Raw genomic sequence first — 17,044 nt, 5'->3', positions numbered from 1 at the left:
GGGGGGGGGGACCATTACTGCCCTTCTGCCTCTTCCCCAACTGTGGAAGGGATTTCAAAGATAATAACTCATGTTTAAAGCAATAGTTTTCCTTGGATGGAGAGGCTTAGAATATTAATTTGAAGAATCTACTTTCAAGGAACAGACACTTGAAGAATTAAGGATAGAATCTGGTTCAGAGTCAAGCTCTTTCCTTACTGCTTATCACTGTGTCATTCAAACTCCTTAAAAGAGTCTGTAAGAGCCCAGTGGTATTATCACTGCTCTGTTTCTGATAAGGCATCCCTCCCCGGCTCCTCCACCCTCCTTAGTGAGAAAACTTTTGCGGGACCTTTGGCTTTGCAGAGGTGAGCTCTCTTTACTGTGGTGAGTCCTTAGCAACTGCTGAACCCAACTCCTTGTCCTACAGCATTCTGCCCAAAGACCGTCAGAGAAAACAGTCCACTGCCTGCCTTTCCCCAACCCAGGTGTGACTTAGCCACCTGCAATCATCCTCCAAGAAATCATTACCGCTATTTGGGAAGCAGGAAACAGAGGGGCTGGAGCATGCGCTGAGGTGAAGAAAGACAAGGAAACAGGAAAAGGGGGTGGGAGGAAGGAAGCAAGGGTCATTTCTGTTCCTGGGTAGGTGGGGAAGAGAAGGGTAATGCAGAACCTAGACTGAACACGGGTGGAGGGCCAGCTTTCAAGTGATGGCAAGGCGGTCTTAAGGAAGGAGAGGAGAGGTGGTAAGGCAGCAGAGCCATTCAAATAACAAACAAAACAGATCTGTCCCTCAAATGTATTAGCAGGTGGATTTCAGAGCAGAGGAGAAAACAGAATTTGTTCCTTCACATTTGCTCCTCAGTCAACGGTCATCGTGTGCAAGTATGTATGACTGTCTCTGTTCCTTGAACAATCCACGGTGTACAAGGACTACATTTCTAATGCTCCTTGTCCTTCTTTCTGGTCACTCCCCATGGTCAAAAGACTCAACTCTCAAGTCAGACGCACACAGTTCTAATGCTATCTTTCCACTTTCCTGCTGTGTGATTATGGGTAAGCTACTTGTCAACTCTGTGCCCGTTTCTCCACGTGTACAAAGATGGTACAGAAACTACCCACTTGTGGGGAGGCTAATACATCCCGAGTGCCAGGCAATCAAAGGTGCTCACCAATTGTCATCTGTGATTACTACCATCATTGCCATGACTTTCTCTGTGTAAAGTATCTCCACAAAATGACAGCCCCCATCCTCGACTGAGGCGGGGCCCTGCAAACTAGAACAGCTCCCAGGGCTTCAATTAGCAGCATGCAGACACCAGTGCCCCTGGACATCACTCGACCTGTAGGCAAAAGTGAATGAGATGCCTTGGAAGAAAAACAGGTTTGTTTGCTTCATTCTTGTCCCACATTTACTTGTAGGAACGTAAAAAAACCTTCGAGAGTGAGGACTGTGACATATAAGCTACCACTTTTGGTTTGAGAGAACCAATGAACTTTAGGGAATAGCTTCTCTATCAACCATGCCCATAATACATGTGAACATTACATCATTTCCCCTCAATCATCATCAAAAAAAGAAAAGGGAAAAAGAAAAGCAGATTCCTCATAAAACTTTCAAAAGCCTTGAGCCACAACCTAATGTGAAAAAGTGGAATTTGTATTTTATTAGTTTTCCACAAGAAAATGATTGTGCGGTACAAATTAAACTGCTCTGTCACGAGGAGGCTGCACAGAGACTGCAGCGAAGGGAACAAAAATACAAAAGGCATTCTCTTTATGAAAGAAAGAAGAGAACTTTTATTCACTAAGTATTCAAGGATATAGCTTTCCAATCTTCAATAGGGAGAGAAAAAAAGCCCTCATTTGGTTTGGAAATACCCCTTAACAATAACAAATTATTTTCAATCGGAGCTCCAAAGAGCAGGTTTCTCTTTATATAGATGAAGCACAAGGAGAAGATTCCATGAAAATCTATGTGGTTTTTATCTGAGTACACACTTGATCTAAAAAAATGAAACCCTCTGAGCTTGTGTGGTCTCCAGCATAAGCCAGGAAAGATGCTTCATTGCATTTCTTCTAATTTCTCTTTTGTCACACAGAAAAAATTAACACCAATAGGTCTGGGCTAGCTCATCTTCCTTTGTGGGCACCTGACTTCTAAACCTGCACGTTGAGCTATTTAGTGTCTTGAGAGGAGTGAGGTACAAATGCTTCATTACTTGCAATTTTTAACAAACAACACAGAAAAGGGCCAAGAATTTCCTTCACTGAACATGGTCAAAGCAATCAGAGAAATGATTAGGAGTGGGACCCATTACATATCATGGAAAAGTGATGATGGGGGAGGCCACGGAAGGTCATGGTTAGGAGAGTAGGATCTGGGGCCAGACTAGCTGGGTTTGAAACCCACCTCTGGCTTTTTCTTGGTGTGAATCATTGGGTAATAGACTTTACCTTGCAATACCTCCACCTTCTCACTATAAAATGGGGATAGAGAGTTCCTCCCTTATAGGATTGTTATGAAGACTGAGTGAGTACATACCGGGTGAGGCACAGAGGAAAGTTCTCAGGAAGTGTTGGTTGGTTGTCAGTGCCACATCCACCACTTCCAGCACATAGGTGTGGATTTCCTCTAAAAGTCTGCTCTGCCTAGGTCTTTCCACAAATATCTATTGAGCACATACCAAGTACAGAGCATGGTTGGATGTCATAAAGAGGTATAATAATACATCTACAGGGTTAAAAAAAAAGGCTTTCTAGTTATTTTTTAATAGAAATGTCCTTTGGATAAAATTATATTGAACTGACATCACACAGGCCACATTTATTGAGTAAAATGCAATAAAAATTGAAATTAATAGAAAAAGAAGGCAAAAATTAGCAATAATAATAATAAAATAAAATCTGTGGGATGTACCCAAATTCCTACACAGAAGAAAATTATAACCTTCAATGCATTTATTAGGGAATAAGAGAGACAGAAAATAGGTGAATTATGCTTTCTACTCATGAAGCTATAGAAAAAAAATGAAATAAGCTAAAACAAGAGAAAGGTAGAAAATTCAACGAATGGTGCTGGGACAATTATCCACATAAAAAAGAACTAGGTTGGAAAGCTACCTGATACCACGCACAAAAATTAACTCAAAATCAATCATAGACCTAAATTTAAAATCTAAGAGTACAAAACTCTTAGAAGAAAACATAGAAATGACCTTAAGTTAGACAATGACCCTGAAAGTGCAAGCAACAGAAGAATTGATAAGTTACACTGTATCAAAGTCAAAAAAATTTTGTGTTGAGGGGCGCCTGGGTGGCTCAGTCGTTAAGCGTCTGCCTTTGGCCCAGGGCGTGATCCTGGTGTTCCCGGATGGAGCCCCATTCAGGCTCCTCCGCTGGGAGCCTGCTTCTTCCTCTCCCACTCCCCCTGCTTGTGTTCCCTCTCTCGCTGGCTGTCTCTCTCTGTCGAATGACTAATAAAATCTTTAAAAAAAAAAAAAATTTTGTGTTGAAAACAATACTAACCAATAAAGTGAAATGATAATCCACAAAAATGGGAGAGAATATTTGTGAATCACGCAACCGATAAAGGCTTATATCTAGAATATAAAAAGAGCCCCTACAACTCACAATAAAAAACACAAATAACCTAATTAAAAATGGGCAAAAGACTTGAAAAGACATTTCTCCAAAGATAGGTGTGGTCTCCATTTGAGAAGAATTACACCATCGTGACTCATTTGTGAAATCCAAGTCAAACCACAATAATATTCACTAGGACAGCTATCATTAAAAAGCCAAGGACAGGGGCGCCTGGGTGGCACAGAGGTTAAGCGTCTGCCTTCGGCTCAGGGCGTGATCCCGGTGTTCTGGGATCGAGCCCCACATCGGGCTCCTCCGCTGGGAGCCTGCTTCTTCCTCTCCCATTCCCCCTGCTTGTGTTCCCTCTCTCGCTGGCTGTCTCTCTCTCTGTCAAATAAATAAATAAAATCTTTAAAAAAATAAATAAATTAATTAATTAATTAATAAGCCAAGGACTAGTGAGGACTTGGCAATCCTAGGTGTATAGCCAAGAGAACTGAAAAGGTACGTCTACACAAAGACTTGCACCTGAACATTCCTCAAAGTTATTCATACTAGGCAAAAGGTTAGAAATAACCTATACGTCCATCAACTAACAAACGAATCAACAAATGTGGTACATTCATCCAGCAGAATACTATTTGGCAATAAAAAGGAATCAAGTATTAAAACCACTATAACATGAATGTACCTTGAAAGCATTATGCTAAGTTAAAGAAGCCACACACAAAATGCTACATACTGCATGTTTCTACTGATGTGAAATGACCAAAACAGGCAAATTTATAGACAGGAAGTAAATTACTAGCTACCTAGGGCTATGGAAGTTTACACAAAACGAGGCATGACTGTTCAAGGGCACAGGATTCCTTTAGGAGAGATAAAGACAGTCTAAAATTAGGTTGTGATGACAGTTGTACAAACTTGTGAATACACTAAAAAACAGTGTACTGTTAAAAAATGTGAATTATATTACCATAAAGTTGTTTTAAAAATGTAGAAAGAGGGAATAATGAAACTAAGATAAAGATATAGATCGGTACCTGTCGGCAACAAAGAAAAAAAAATCAAGATAAGAGACTGTTTCAGTGAAAGGACTAATAAAATAGAAAAACTCTTGGTTTGGGCTCAGGTTGTGATTTCAGGGTTGTGAGATCGGGCCCCAAGTTGGGCTCCACGCTGGGCATGAAGCCTGCTTACGATTTCCTCTCTCCCTCTCTCTCAGCACCCCTGCCCCCTGCTCCTGCTCTCTCGAAAGAGAGAGAAAGAAAAGAAAAGAAAAGAAAAGAAAAGAAAAGAAAAGAAAAGAAAAGAAAAGAAAAGAAAAGCCTCTGGCAAATATGACCATGTGGAGGAGAAATCAAAGATACTCAACTTTAGAACAAAAAAGGAGGCATTACAACTATACAAGAGATTTATTTTCCTGCATAAGAGAATACTACGTATAGCTTTATACCAGTTAATTTAAAAAATCTAGAAAGAATGAATCATTTTCTAGGATAATAAATTAATGGAAAACTACCTGAAGAAGTAGTAGGAATCCTGAATACAGCAATGATTAAAACTAAAATGAATTGAAGATAAAGGATTATCTCCTCCCTCCTTTTCGTAGGTCCTATGAAGAAAAAAATATGTCCCAGCTCCGGATACTTTATGGACAGATTTTACCAAGTGTGTGGCACCCATCATGATAATCTAAACAGATCTTCTCTCTCTACTACATACTATCCATTTTCTATGGGTACATACATATTTATGAATGATTAGCAAAAGATCTCAGAGGAATATTTTTTTTTAAGATTTTATTTGTCAGAGAGAGAGAGAGAGACAGAGCACAAGCAGAGGGAGTCTCAGGCAGAGAGAGAAGCAGGCTCTCCGCTGAGCAAGGAGCCTGATGTGGGACTCAATCCCAGGACCCTGAGATTATGACCTGAGCCGAAGGCAGACACTTAACCAACTGAGCCACCCAGGCACCCCTCAGAGGAATATTTTTAAATGATAATCTATGGTTACCTTTGGGGTAGACAAAAGAAAACAGCATGAGGGCGGGATGGTCAAAGAGAACAATGAAATTCATTGTGATGCTTTCGTTCTTAACAAATGATTTATATGTATTGCTTACGTAACAGAAAAATTAATTTGATGATTATTTGGCATGAAAAAATTCAGGTATTCACTGGAGACTTGTATTAAATTTTCTGTCTGGTTCACTGAGGCATGGAGAGTGGGTAAGAGGGAGGCAGTACTATCACCTAACAGCCGCTAATCCTAATTGTAGGCTAAACCCTTAAAGAATTATAGTCCTTTTTTAAATTTTTTTTAAGAGAAGAGAGAGGGGGGAGGGACGGGAGGGAGGGGCAGAAGGAGAGGGAGGGAAACAGAGAATCTCTCAATCTTAGGATCCTGAGATCATGACCTGAGCTGAAGTCAAGAGTTGGGACACTTAACTCTTAACTGAATGAGCCACCCAGGTGCCCTGGAACTATAGTCTCCTAAATGCTGGACTTAAAATATAAAGTTAAAGCAGAAGTAACAAATAGAAATAGCCTTGTAATTCTTTTTTATTTATTTAGTTATTTATTTATTTGACACAGAGAGACAGCCAGTGAGAGAGGGAACACAAGCAGGGGGAGTGGGAGAGGAAGAAACAGGCTCCCAGCGGAAGAGCCTGATGTGGGACTCGATCCCAGGACTCTGGGATCACGCCCTGAGCCAAAGGCAGACGCTTAATGACTGAGCCACCCAGGCGCCCCAGCCTTGTAGTTCTTATAATATCAAAATGTTCTTAGCTCTAAGTTATCATCAATTATAAGGTATATCTTTGAATTAACAGCTTTTCAGGAAAAAAAAAACACCCTACCATATTAAATATGTAGATCTAAGTTCAACAACACCCAAACGCAGATACACATTTAGATTCATATTTATACTTGTCTAAGAATCAAGAAATAATCTTATATGACCACGGGAGACAATGATAAAAATGCAAAAGACTCTTCAAACGATACCATTTTAAGGGGCATCGGTTAGACTCTGCATCAAAGTACTGCCCAGAAATTGATGTCTAGTGATACTGACATTAGTTTATAAAGATTATTTAAGAAATAACAAAAGGGTTTTGGTTATTAAAGAAAATATTGTTGGTTAGGAAGGAAAACAAAAGTGCCTCAATATATTTGATGCTTTTGAAATTAACCAAGGGGCCTGAATGTAAGATCAACATATAACAGGAGAGCGAGATTACAGTTCCTACTGTTGATGTTTCTTTGTGGCTTATGGAATATGATGACTTGCATATGTCAGAGACGAATGATAAATCGCTTTTCTTTGGGTATATAAATCTCTTTGGGTATTTTCCTTATAATAACCTTTGACTTCTACCATTAAAAAAACAAAAAACAAAAAACCAGCTTGAGATGCTATTCTCCAGCTGAATTTTTATTTGAATTGCCATGACAGTGTGAGGAAGTCTCTCCTTTATGAAGAAACAACTCCACTGACAATTCTCTGGCTTTTTTTAGTCAATCGGGGAACCAAAAAGCAGATGGGGAATGAACAGAATTCCTTTGACTGTAAATTGCAACGAGAAATGGAAATACAGCACACGTGGAACATTCTCACAGGGTCACTCTTCTAGCACCACTTCTCTTCAAGGTGTGAAAGATGGCCGTCTTCTTGGATAGGACCCAAATGAGCTTTCTTACAGGTTTTCCGAGAAAATGGAAAAAAAAAAGCAAGCTTCCAGCGGTCACGCCTGAAAATGGCTTATGCAAAGCAAATATGCAATTTAAGAGAGCTACTAACGAGAGAAAAATAGTCTTTCGTGGTACTATCAAAGATGAAAGTTCCAGGAACTTCCAACTTTTACTGCACAAGAAATGTTGTCAAAATTGACTCTTTAAATTTGTATGACTCGATCTCTCTACAAATGATCTGCTTTTCAAGACCACATCCCTCTGTTCTGAAAACTGGGCGGCCTACACTGAACCTACGGGATCATCTTTTCGTCTGTGACTTTCACTGGCTGCGGGACGCAAATGAGGACTCCCAACAGTATATTCACCGTGTGCATGATAGAACTTTTCACTACACTCATATACCAGCCAAATAAGCTGCCGAGTAAATCTGTCACAATGAATAAACAAAGGAGGCATGAAATACAGATGTGATGCTTGCCAGGGAATGTGATGTGAAAGGCAATGGTGCTTTCTGGGGGCCATGTACCACCATAGGGAGGGCTCATCTTCTTGCAGGTATACAAAGACTCAGTGATGGGAAGCCCCAAAACTGGCAGTAAGGGAAAACTTGCAGGCCAACTAAACCCTCTCTTGGGTTGCCTGTCCTACCTTCAGAGCGTGCTGAAGGGCTTTCGGCATATCCCAGTTAATACAGAGGAAAGAACAAATAAAGGCTACACTATGCACTTACCATTTGAATGTGCCCATCAGGGTGCCTTGTTAGTAAATTATAAATTGTCCAACTTGGCCTACATGGTGGGTTAGTTACACGGCAGACGTATCTGAATTGTAATGGCTCTAATAAATATCAAGTATTTTGGTGGCGGAATTAGAGCCCAAACTGCAATAAAGCCCATTTTTACCCATGACACAGAGATGAGAGCTAGCAAGCCCTACTGTGTAACAGGATGGTTACACTGAACGGAAGCCTTTTTCCTCCTCTGCGTCGTGCATTCTGCTCACTATAGTTGTCACGGAAAGAGACACAGTGTGCATCTCTACTCCTCAGACACACGGATATACTTCTGCAGCTGGAACACCTACTATGTGCAGGGCTCCCTTGGTGTTACTTCTGTATTATGTCACTTACCGCTTACCACAATTCTATGGGGGTGGTATTAATGCTCCAATTTTATAAATCAGGAAACCTCAGGGAACTAACTTATCAAGATCATGAAGCCACAGAATGCACGGGCGAGGAGTCAAACGCAGTTCTGTCTATACCCCAAGCCTGCGTTTACACGGCAACCAAAACACGGTGCCTCTCAGTGCCCTACGAGCTGAAGGAGGATGCCTCTCTGGGCGATTCCCTGGAAAGCCAGGTGCTGGACAATGCCATTATGGATGCTTAGGGCAAGTTTCAGGAACTACCTGTGACACTATGATTTATTCTCCATCCCCATTTCCATGTATTTCAGAGATCTATTCAATCACAGTGATGGAAAACATTGTACTATGGCTTGGGATGTCCAGTTCATGCCCAGCATACAGGAATCCAGCGTGCAAATGGACATCCTACACTGGTTCTCCCAGAGCAGAACATTCTTTGCTCCTTTCTGACTTCTCTTTTCTTGCTGCAGGTCACACTACTCCCTGAAACGGCTACTGCCTCTGCCCCCAAGCAAGCTTTTCAATAGGACTGGTGACATCTCTGTAAACAGAATGCTATGTTCAGCGTCTTCGAGATCCTCCCCAGCACACTGCCATCACCACCAGCACTAACGCTATGACCAAGACGCATCCCAGCACCCCCCATATGTGAAGGGCTTCCACGAGACCCAGACTGGGCTAGGCTTCACAACAACCTTTTGAGGGAGGTTTGAGATCCCTATTTTGCAAATGGGGAAACTAAGTCTCTGAGAAGTTAACTGAGAAGAGAGGAAGAAGAAATAAAAGACATGCTCCCCACCACTACCCAGGGCGGGTAGATTTCTTTCATTGGGTCCTATGTCTACATTTTATCTTATTCTCACCTTTTCAGAAACTCTCTTCCGGTTCCCATTTGTCCTAGATGCAAGAACAAAATCTTAGGAGAATAGATATGACCTCTAGTGTTCCTTTGTAAGAGATGAGTCACTTTGGACTACTGTGTATTATACGCATGGCCACTGTTTTTCCTTTTGTACTACAAGTATAAAAAAGAGAAAAGGACATAGGGAAAGTGAAGGAAGACAAAATATTAGAATATCTCAATGGGCTATTCATACGATAATGAGCATTGCTTCCCCCTCCCCCCAGGTTAGATACTACTCATTCACGCCTCCTTTGTGCTTGGAACTATGCCTAGTGAATAACAGACCTTTCCTCTTGTCGTGCTCACCACAACCTATAAAGAGGTATTACTGGCTCCATCCTAGAGATGAAACTCAGGTCAGGCAACCTATCCAAGCACAGCTAATAAGCAGCAGAGTCGCATTTTAAAACCCAGCTCTTTCTAAGAAAAAGACAAAAAGACAACCCAATTAAAAAGAAAAATGGGAAAAGACTTGAGTAGGAACTTCACAAAAGAGGATATCCAAATAGACAACATGCATTTGAAAAGGTGCTCAGTATCATTCTACATCAGGAAAAGGCGAATTAGAATCACAGTGAGATACCCATGGGCATCCACTGGGACAGGGAAAAATCAAGAAGACTAACAATAGCAAATGTCGGGGAGGATGAGGAGCAACTGGAACCCTCACACAGGTGGACCGCAAACTGATACACACACTTTGGCAACTACTTGGCAATATCTGTTGCAGCTCAGCATATGCCCCCAGCCTGATCCAGCAATCCTGCTCCTAGGTGGGAATGGAGTACATATGTCCACTTGCACAAGAACGTTCCCAGCAGTAGCTAAAAACTGGAGACAATTAAAATCAGCGGAAGAAGGGATAAATAGATCGCGGAATATTCACACAAGGCAAGACTACACGGCAATAAAAAAAAAAAAATCGAAGTGTTGCTACATGCAAGCAATACGGATGAGTCTCACAGAAGGAATGTGAGCAAAAAGAATAAGAACAAAAGAATACCTATTGTATGATTCCATTTACATAGTGTTTAAGAATAGGTGAAATTAATCTACGGTGGTGAGTCAGAATTACAGTTACCTCTGGGAGGGAGAACAAGTATTCACTGGGAAGCATCAGGAGGGAGCCTGGTGCAACGCTCGGTGTCTTCCATATATTGCTCTAGGTAATGGTTACATGCATGCGTGCGTGTGTGTGTACACGTGGGTGCACGTGTGTTTCTGTAAAAAATCATCAAGCTATGCACTTAAAGTTTACATCACATTTTAGGTATTTTCTGCTTAATTATTGTATTGTATTGTATTGTATTTTTTAGAGTGGGGGGAGGAGCAGAAGGAGAGGGAGAGAGAGAATCCCAGCAGGCTCCCAGCATGGAGCCTGATGCAGGGCTTGATCTCACAACCCTGAGATCATAACTGAGCTGAAATCAAAAGTTGGATGCTTAACCTACTGAGCCACCCAGGTGCCCCTTAATTTTTTTCTTTAAAAAGGTCTCTGATAGAACCCAAATATGCCTGTCTCCAGTAACTGTCAAAACTGTCATGCCATACTCCCAGAGTCTGGAGCAAGGGGAAGAAATGGATCTGTTTGTGGTGGAAGGAAAGAAAAGAAAGAGAGAGGGGAAAGGAAATGGAAGGAGGGAAGGAAAGGAAGAACAGAGGGCGGGAGAGACACAGTTTATGTGCTATGCCAGGCCAGGCCCCTACAGCATATAATACAAATTCAGAACAAAACAGCAAGCATGAAATCAACAAGTAATTTTTTTTCAACTACTCAATATTCCTTAGAGACATTATACCTTTTAGTTCTATCTGACAGTTTGTTTTGCAGTGTGTAAATGACCCACACATCTCCAGTGACCTGAGACGGTACAAAAGCCCTCCAGAGGGCTCCAAACTGCGTTTGGTTTGCACAGAGGGCCTAACTCCTGCACAATGCTGGAGGCTGATGCCCACCTTTCCACAGGTGGCCTGTGGGGTGGGGTGGGGCTAGACTGGGCAGCAAACAGGAAACTCAACCAAACCTGTATTAGCCACACACTTCTATCCACTGGGAGGAAAACATATAAGATTCCCAGCATTTGCAATAGTCAGCAGGCAACACTGCCATACCTTAGGCTGAATTTCAGGTGGATTTATATGATGTCTCATTTTCAAGTCGTATCATACGTTTAAAGAATATTTTATCTACAGCATAGGCAACATTTTTTTCAAAATTCCACTGACAAAGATGTGGTGTTCCCTCTCCCCCAAATCACTAATTAAGTGAAGTTGAGACTGCAAAACCATTTAGCAGTGGAAAGAAGAAATGTGCACCCTTCAAGTCAATTAATGGTGCAAACTCCTAACAATCCCGTAAGATCTGTTTGTAATGATCTTAGCTTATGAGATGGGAAATGAGAAAAATGTCAAATTCATATAACAACTACACTGACTTTATTTCTAGTATAACCAAATTTCGACTCATTTTTCGATGCAAAACACTTAAGGCAATAATAAGGCTCCATTTCTTGTAGGCAGGTCATGAGGGGAGAGGAGCCCCAAGCGGAAATATGACAACCTCAGAAGAAATGGTCCAAAGAATAAAGAGTTTTCCTTCGAATGACTGAAGTTGAGGAGAAATACAACGAGAAGGCTGTGCCCTGGTAAACTGGGGTTCCGCTAGGACCCGCCTTGCTTGCTTAGGATAATGTCACTGACTCTGCTTAGACTTCTTCCATTAAAAAGCAATGGAAGCTGTATCTGAAACAGCCCAGCCTTCATCCGAAGGTGTCATCCCATAGCATTCCACACCTATCAAAGTCGCCAAGGAATAGAAGAGGCTAGATCATCTGACCTATGTCTCCATAAAGGGCCTCAAATTGAGACTTTTGTTCTCTTCAAAAAAGTTATGCCTATAGTTATAAAGATACTCTAAAAGGAAAGAGAGATATTTAAACTTAGGGTCTAACACCAGACTATACTGTCCTTACTGTACCTTGAGTTAATGTTTTATACATCTTGCAATTAGTGAATAGCAGAATTATACCACATTGCTGTGTGGATGTTAAAAGCATTAATTAAATGCAAACATTAAAACCATGTCCTAACATTTGCTGGAGTATTGGTTGTTGTTGTTGTTGTTTTTACATATTTTAGGAGATTAAAAAATATAAATGGTCTCTCAATCCTTAAGAGGTTCCAAGGAGCAAGCACTGTCCAAAAGACTACATTATCTTGGGAGACAGGGATGGGAGCCTGGGAGATTAGGATGGTTAATGTGTCTATTCTGTCCCTAATAAACAGATTCCTTTTTAAATGAGGAGTTAAGCTTTAAGATGTTAAGCAGAGTCACTTGTCCACAGTCACGCTGGTAGACGTTTCCCGATTCTCCCTGGGAAAGAGGATGCTCTACTTTTTCTTCTGCTTCTCCCCTGGTGTTTATTTCACTTCCTTGTCACACCAATTCATTGGTCTCAAGACTGAAAGTGGTGCCCACCCTTGTATGTCATATCGCCCTGGGCTTACCGAATCAAGGGACTTACCTTACGCTATTACAGCTGCCTCTTGCTTGTCTTCCCCACTATACCTATAAACTCTCTCAGAACAGGAAATGTAACCAGTTTACCCTTACATGCTGAACACAACAATGTCACCTGCTCGTGATGGCATTCGATACGTGTTTGTTGAATGGACAGAGAACTGGAGTGAGTGGAGGTTGGTTGGTTGAGTAGATGAATCAACTAATGGCTGGAAGGGAAAATGAAAGAAATAATAGCTACTACCCAATTAGATCCAATTCTAATATTGTCTCCATCCTTTAATCAGCTGAACTAAGAATGAAGAGACGGTGTAACTAGATTGGTTAGGCTTCAGGCATTAAGGTATCCAGCAGATAATTTTCTCACTTGAGTAAGGCACTACTACTTCACCATATTTGCAAAGCATGGTTGAGACAGATACCTCCCAGACGAATGGCAATTTGATCTCTCTTTCAGGCTCTAGGTCTAGCTGAGTATCTGCTACTGGTACTCAGGCAGTGCATAAAGCCATGTAGTCAGGGTCCTGCCCACCACTAATAAGGGCCCCACTGACATATATTACAAACTGAATAGTGCCCCCTGAAGTTGTATAATGTGGTGGCTTTGATGGAATCTAAGACTAAGTAATAATCTTACAAGGAATAAAAAAAGACATTCCTTTCTACCCCACCAAGAAAAGGAATATGCTTAATTACTGATCCTTTTTCCTCTTATTTTTTTTAAACATTCTGTAGTGCTATAAATAATAGGCAATATAAGCCACTGGTTAAGAGCAAAACTTCTAGAAAAACACAGCACAGCTTTACCACTTATTAGCTGTGACATCTTGAGAAGTTACTTCACTTTGAAGAAAGAATAACCCCTAGCATATGGCAAGTGCTCGATATATGTTCACAATAATTTTATTATACCTTTGTATTGTTCTAGAATCCCATTAGCAGATATTTAGAATCCATTTAAAATAATTTTCCTACCTTCTTTTCTAAATATATTCAGTATATGCATATTTATCTAAACAAGTAGATGTATCCATACATACATAGTCTGAGCAAAGAAAATATGGTGGTTACTAGTGGGAACTCTATTACCCATCTTCAGAGATGGGTAATGGAGATGGGTTCCCATCTCTTTTCAAAAATGGAAGGCAAGACACTTAAACTTACAAAGCCTCAACTTCCTTATCTAAAGGAGAATTGGGGTGCCTGGGTGGCTCAGTTAGGTTGCTCTTGATTTTGGCTCAGGTCATGATCCCAGGGTTGTAGGATAGAGTCCCATGAAGGGCTCCATGCTGGGTGTGGAGCCTGCTTAAGATTCTCTCTCTCCCTCTCCCTCTGCCTCTGCCCCTCTCCACTCCCACCACCATCCCCATGGGTACATACACACACCAGCTCTCTACAATCTATAAAGAGGAATAATAGTAGTACTTCCTTTGTAAGAGTTCCATAAAGATTAAATGAGAAACTATAATGAAAACAGATAATATATACTTGGTATTCCAGAAGTGTTAAATTTGTGTTTTAATATAAGCACAATGTCCTCCAGGTTAGCCTCTGTATACTTTAATACACAAGGTCTAACAAAATACTAACGGAATTTCAGTTCTAGGCTAAAAACACTGACATTTACAAGGGGAAAAAAACCAAAAACATAACACTCATACATAATCAGTCCCCTTTTCCCAAAACTGTATTGGTTGCTTTTTAACTTTTTTTTGGGGGGGGGCATCGGTCTATTTTTAAAATACTTTATTTGGAAATTATTTCAAATTTAAAGAAAGTTGCATGAATAAGAATAGTACAAAGAACACTGTATACCCTTTACCCAGACTCATCTATTATTAATGTTTTAACCTATTGGCTTTTCATCTGTTCTCTCTCCCTCTCTCCCCACACATAATATATTTTTAACACTTTTAAATGTTTTGTAGCCATTTGGGATTAAGATGCATTCACCATGGCTCTTTACCCCTAAACACATCAGAGTGCACTGCCTAAAAATAGGGATGTGTAATTGATTAATTTTAAATGCAAGAGGAAAATATGTCAATGAGCAGTTAATAAGTCTAGTTTATTCATACTATGGTTGCAATAATACAAGTGACATTTTCTTGTTTAAATTTAAGGTCATCATTTTGGGGAGCGCATTTCATACGGACTTTAGGTAAGCCCAACAGAGCATAACTGGTTAAGTATCCCTAATTGGACTTTGGCATAAATGCACATAACCCATTACAGAAGCTGGAAAATTTATTTGCACATATTTTTACAAACACATTGCTACAAGGAGGTTTCTTTAAAAATATATTGTACTTCATTCTCTTGACTCATGATTCTTGGGAAGCTAAAATTTGATAAAACCTTCTTTTAAAATAATAAATGGTAAAAATAATGTGAAAACTTCCATGTCCCTACATAAATTGCTGTGGAAATTGTTTTATAATTGCAGCACATCTTGATAAAAAATCTCAGCCAGAATTATAAAGCAATAAAATAAATTAACATGTCTGCCAAATAGACATATTAGTATCCTACACCCAGCCAAAGACTAATCCATATGGTATAAAGAAAAGACTCTTTTTCGAATTCAATAGGTTAATTCAAAATACGGTTTTTAAGATGATGCACCCAGAGAAACAAACCAAGAGCTTGGACTCTTGGGAGCAGTTGGAACTGGAATGAATCTGGATTCCATCATTATTAAACGATGCATCCTCCAACACTCGAGTCACTAAGCTCTCTACACTTCAACTGCCACACTCATAATACAAAGATAAAAACACCAAACTCGTCAGGGTTTGGAGAGGGTTAAAAGAGACAATACTTATAAATCACTGAGCACAGTGGCTGGTATGTATAGTAACACGAGATTAATAATAGAGGTTATTATTAAGCCTTGAGGCTGGGCTAACACATTTTCATAAGAAGATTATCAATTATATCAACTCTAATTAAACTTAAATCTAAACTCCTGTGTCTTTCCTTTTTTCTACACCCCCGAGAACCTTACAAGAAAGTACACCAGTCAAGCCATGTTTATATGAGGATATTAACCAACACATATAAATCAAGTCCGGTGTAAGGAGCTTTTAAGTTTGTAGTCTCTCTTTCCTTTTTATATCCAATATGACTCCATCCACTCAGCAAATATACAATGGCAATTAAGGTTAACAACATATAATAAGAAATACAAAGAAAAAGAACACTGGGGAATTAGCTGATGCTGGGAATATGCAGAGAATGTGCTGTTTCAAGCATGCCTATTATTGGCTAAATCATCCAATTATTAATCTTCACTAGGTTTTCGCCTAGCACCCAGTGTTGGGCTGTTACTCAACAAATGTTGGAAAAATCTTTTTTTTTTTTTAAAGATTTTATTTTTAAGTAATCTCTACGCCCAACGTGGAGCTCGAATCTATAATCCGAAGATCAAGAGTTGCATGCTCTACCGATTGAGCCAGCCAGGCGCTCCCGGAAAATCATTTTTGAAAACTTAGCTTGTTTCCCGCAGAAAAGAATCACAGAAATTATCACAATCATTTAAAAAGATAATCAGGGACGCCTCAGTGGCTCATCAGTTGGGCGTCTGCCTTCATCTTGGGTCCCACATCGGGCTCCCTGCTGGTGGGGAGCCTGCTTCTCCCTCACCCTCTGCAGGTTCCTCCTGTTTGTGATCTTTGTCTGTGAAATAAATACATAAAATCTTTAAAGTAAATAAATAAATAATAAAAAGATAATCAAATAAATAAGGCCCAATGCCTAATGAGAACCTGCAAAGGAAAAAGGGAGAATGCTGGACTGGACAAGTCATGTTAGAAATGAGAAGGAAAGGGGTATGGGAGAAAGAAGACTGTCCACAACAGAGGACCCTGAGAGGACCTGTGAAGTGCCATATTCACTGCTGGATGCTCCGGTAATTCTCATTAACATCAAAAAAGGCAGTGAGAAAAGAGAGCTCCAGAAAACCTGGGTAACCTGCCCGGGTGAACAGACGTGGTTAGTGGTAGAGCCTGCCAGCCTAGCCAGGGCACCATTCCTGAAAGCCCTTCCCACCTGAATGTTCTAGCCCGAGGAGAAGAGAACTGTCTGTGCCATGCATGACCAGGTCCTTCTCATGAATTTGCTGCTGGAAGAGCTCTCTTCTCCCGTGGCGAGGAGAAGCAGACGAGACACCACACTAGTGTCTTCAACGCTCCTTGAGGGGCACTT

The 17,044-nt window shown here is 40.5% G+C and overlaps 1 protein-coding gene across 1 annotated transcript in view; it reads right to left on the bottom strand.

Moving 5' to 3' along the window:
- Positions 1-17,044, bottom strand: part of MAGI1 (membrane associated guanylate kinase, WW and PDZ domain containing 1) — a 606,640-nt gene that overhangs the window by 216,377 nt on the left and 373,219 nt on the right.

This window comes from Ursus maritimus, unplaced genomic scaffold (assembly GCF_017311325.1).
Source record: "Ursus maritimus isolate PB19 unplaced genomic scaffold, ASM1731132v1 scaffold_14, whole genome shotgun sequence".
Taxonomy (NCBI): Eukaryota; Metazoa; Chordata; class Mammalia; order Carnivora; family Ursidae; genus Ursus; species Ursus maritimus.
The sequence above is the reverse complement of the archived record's forward strand: the minus strand, read 5'-3'. Positions and strand labels throughout refer to the sequence as shown.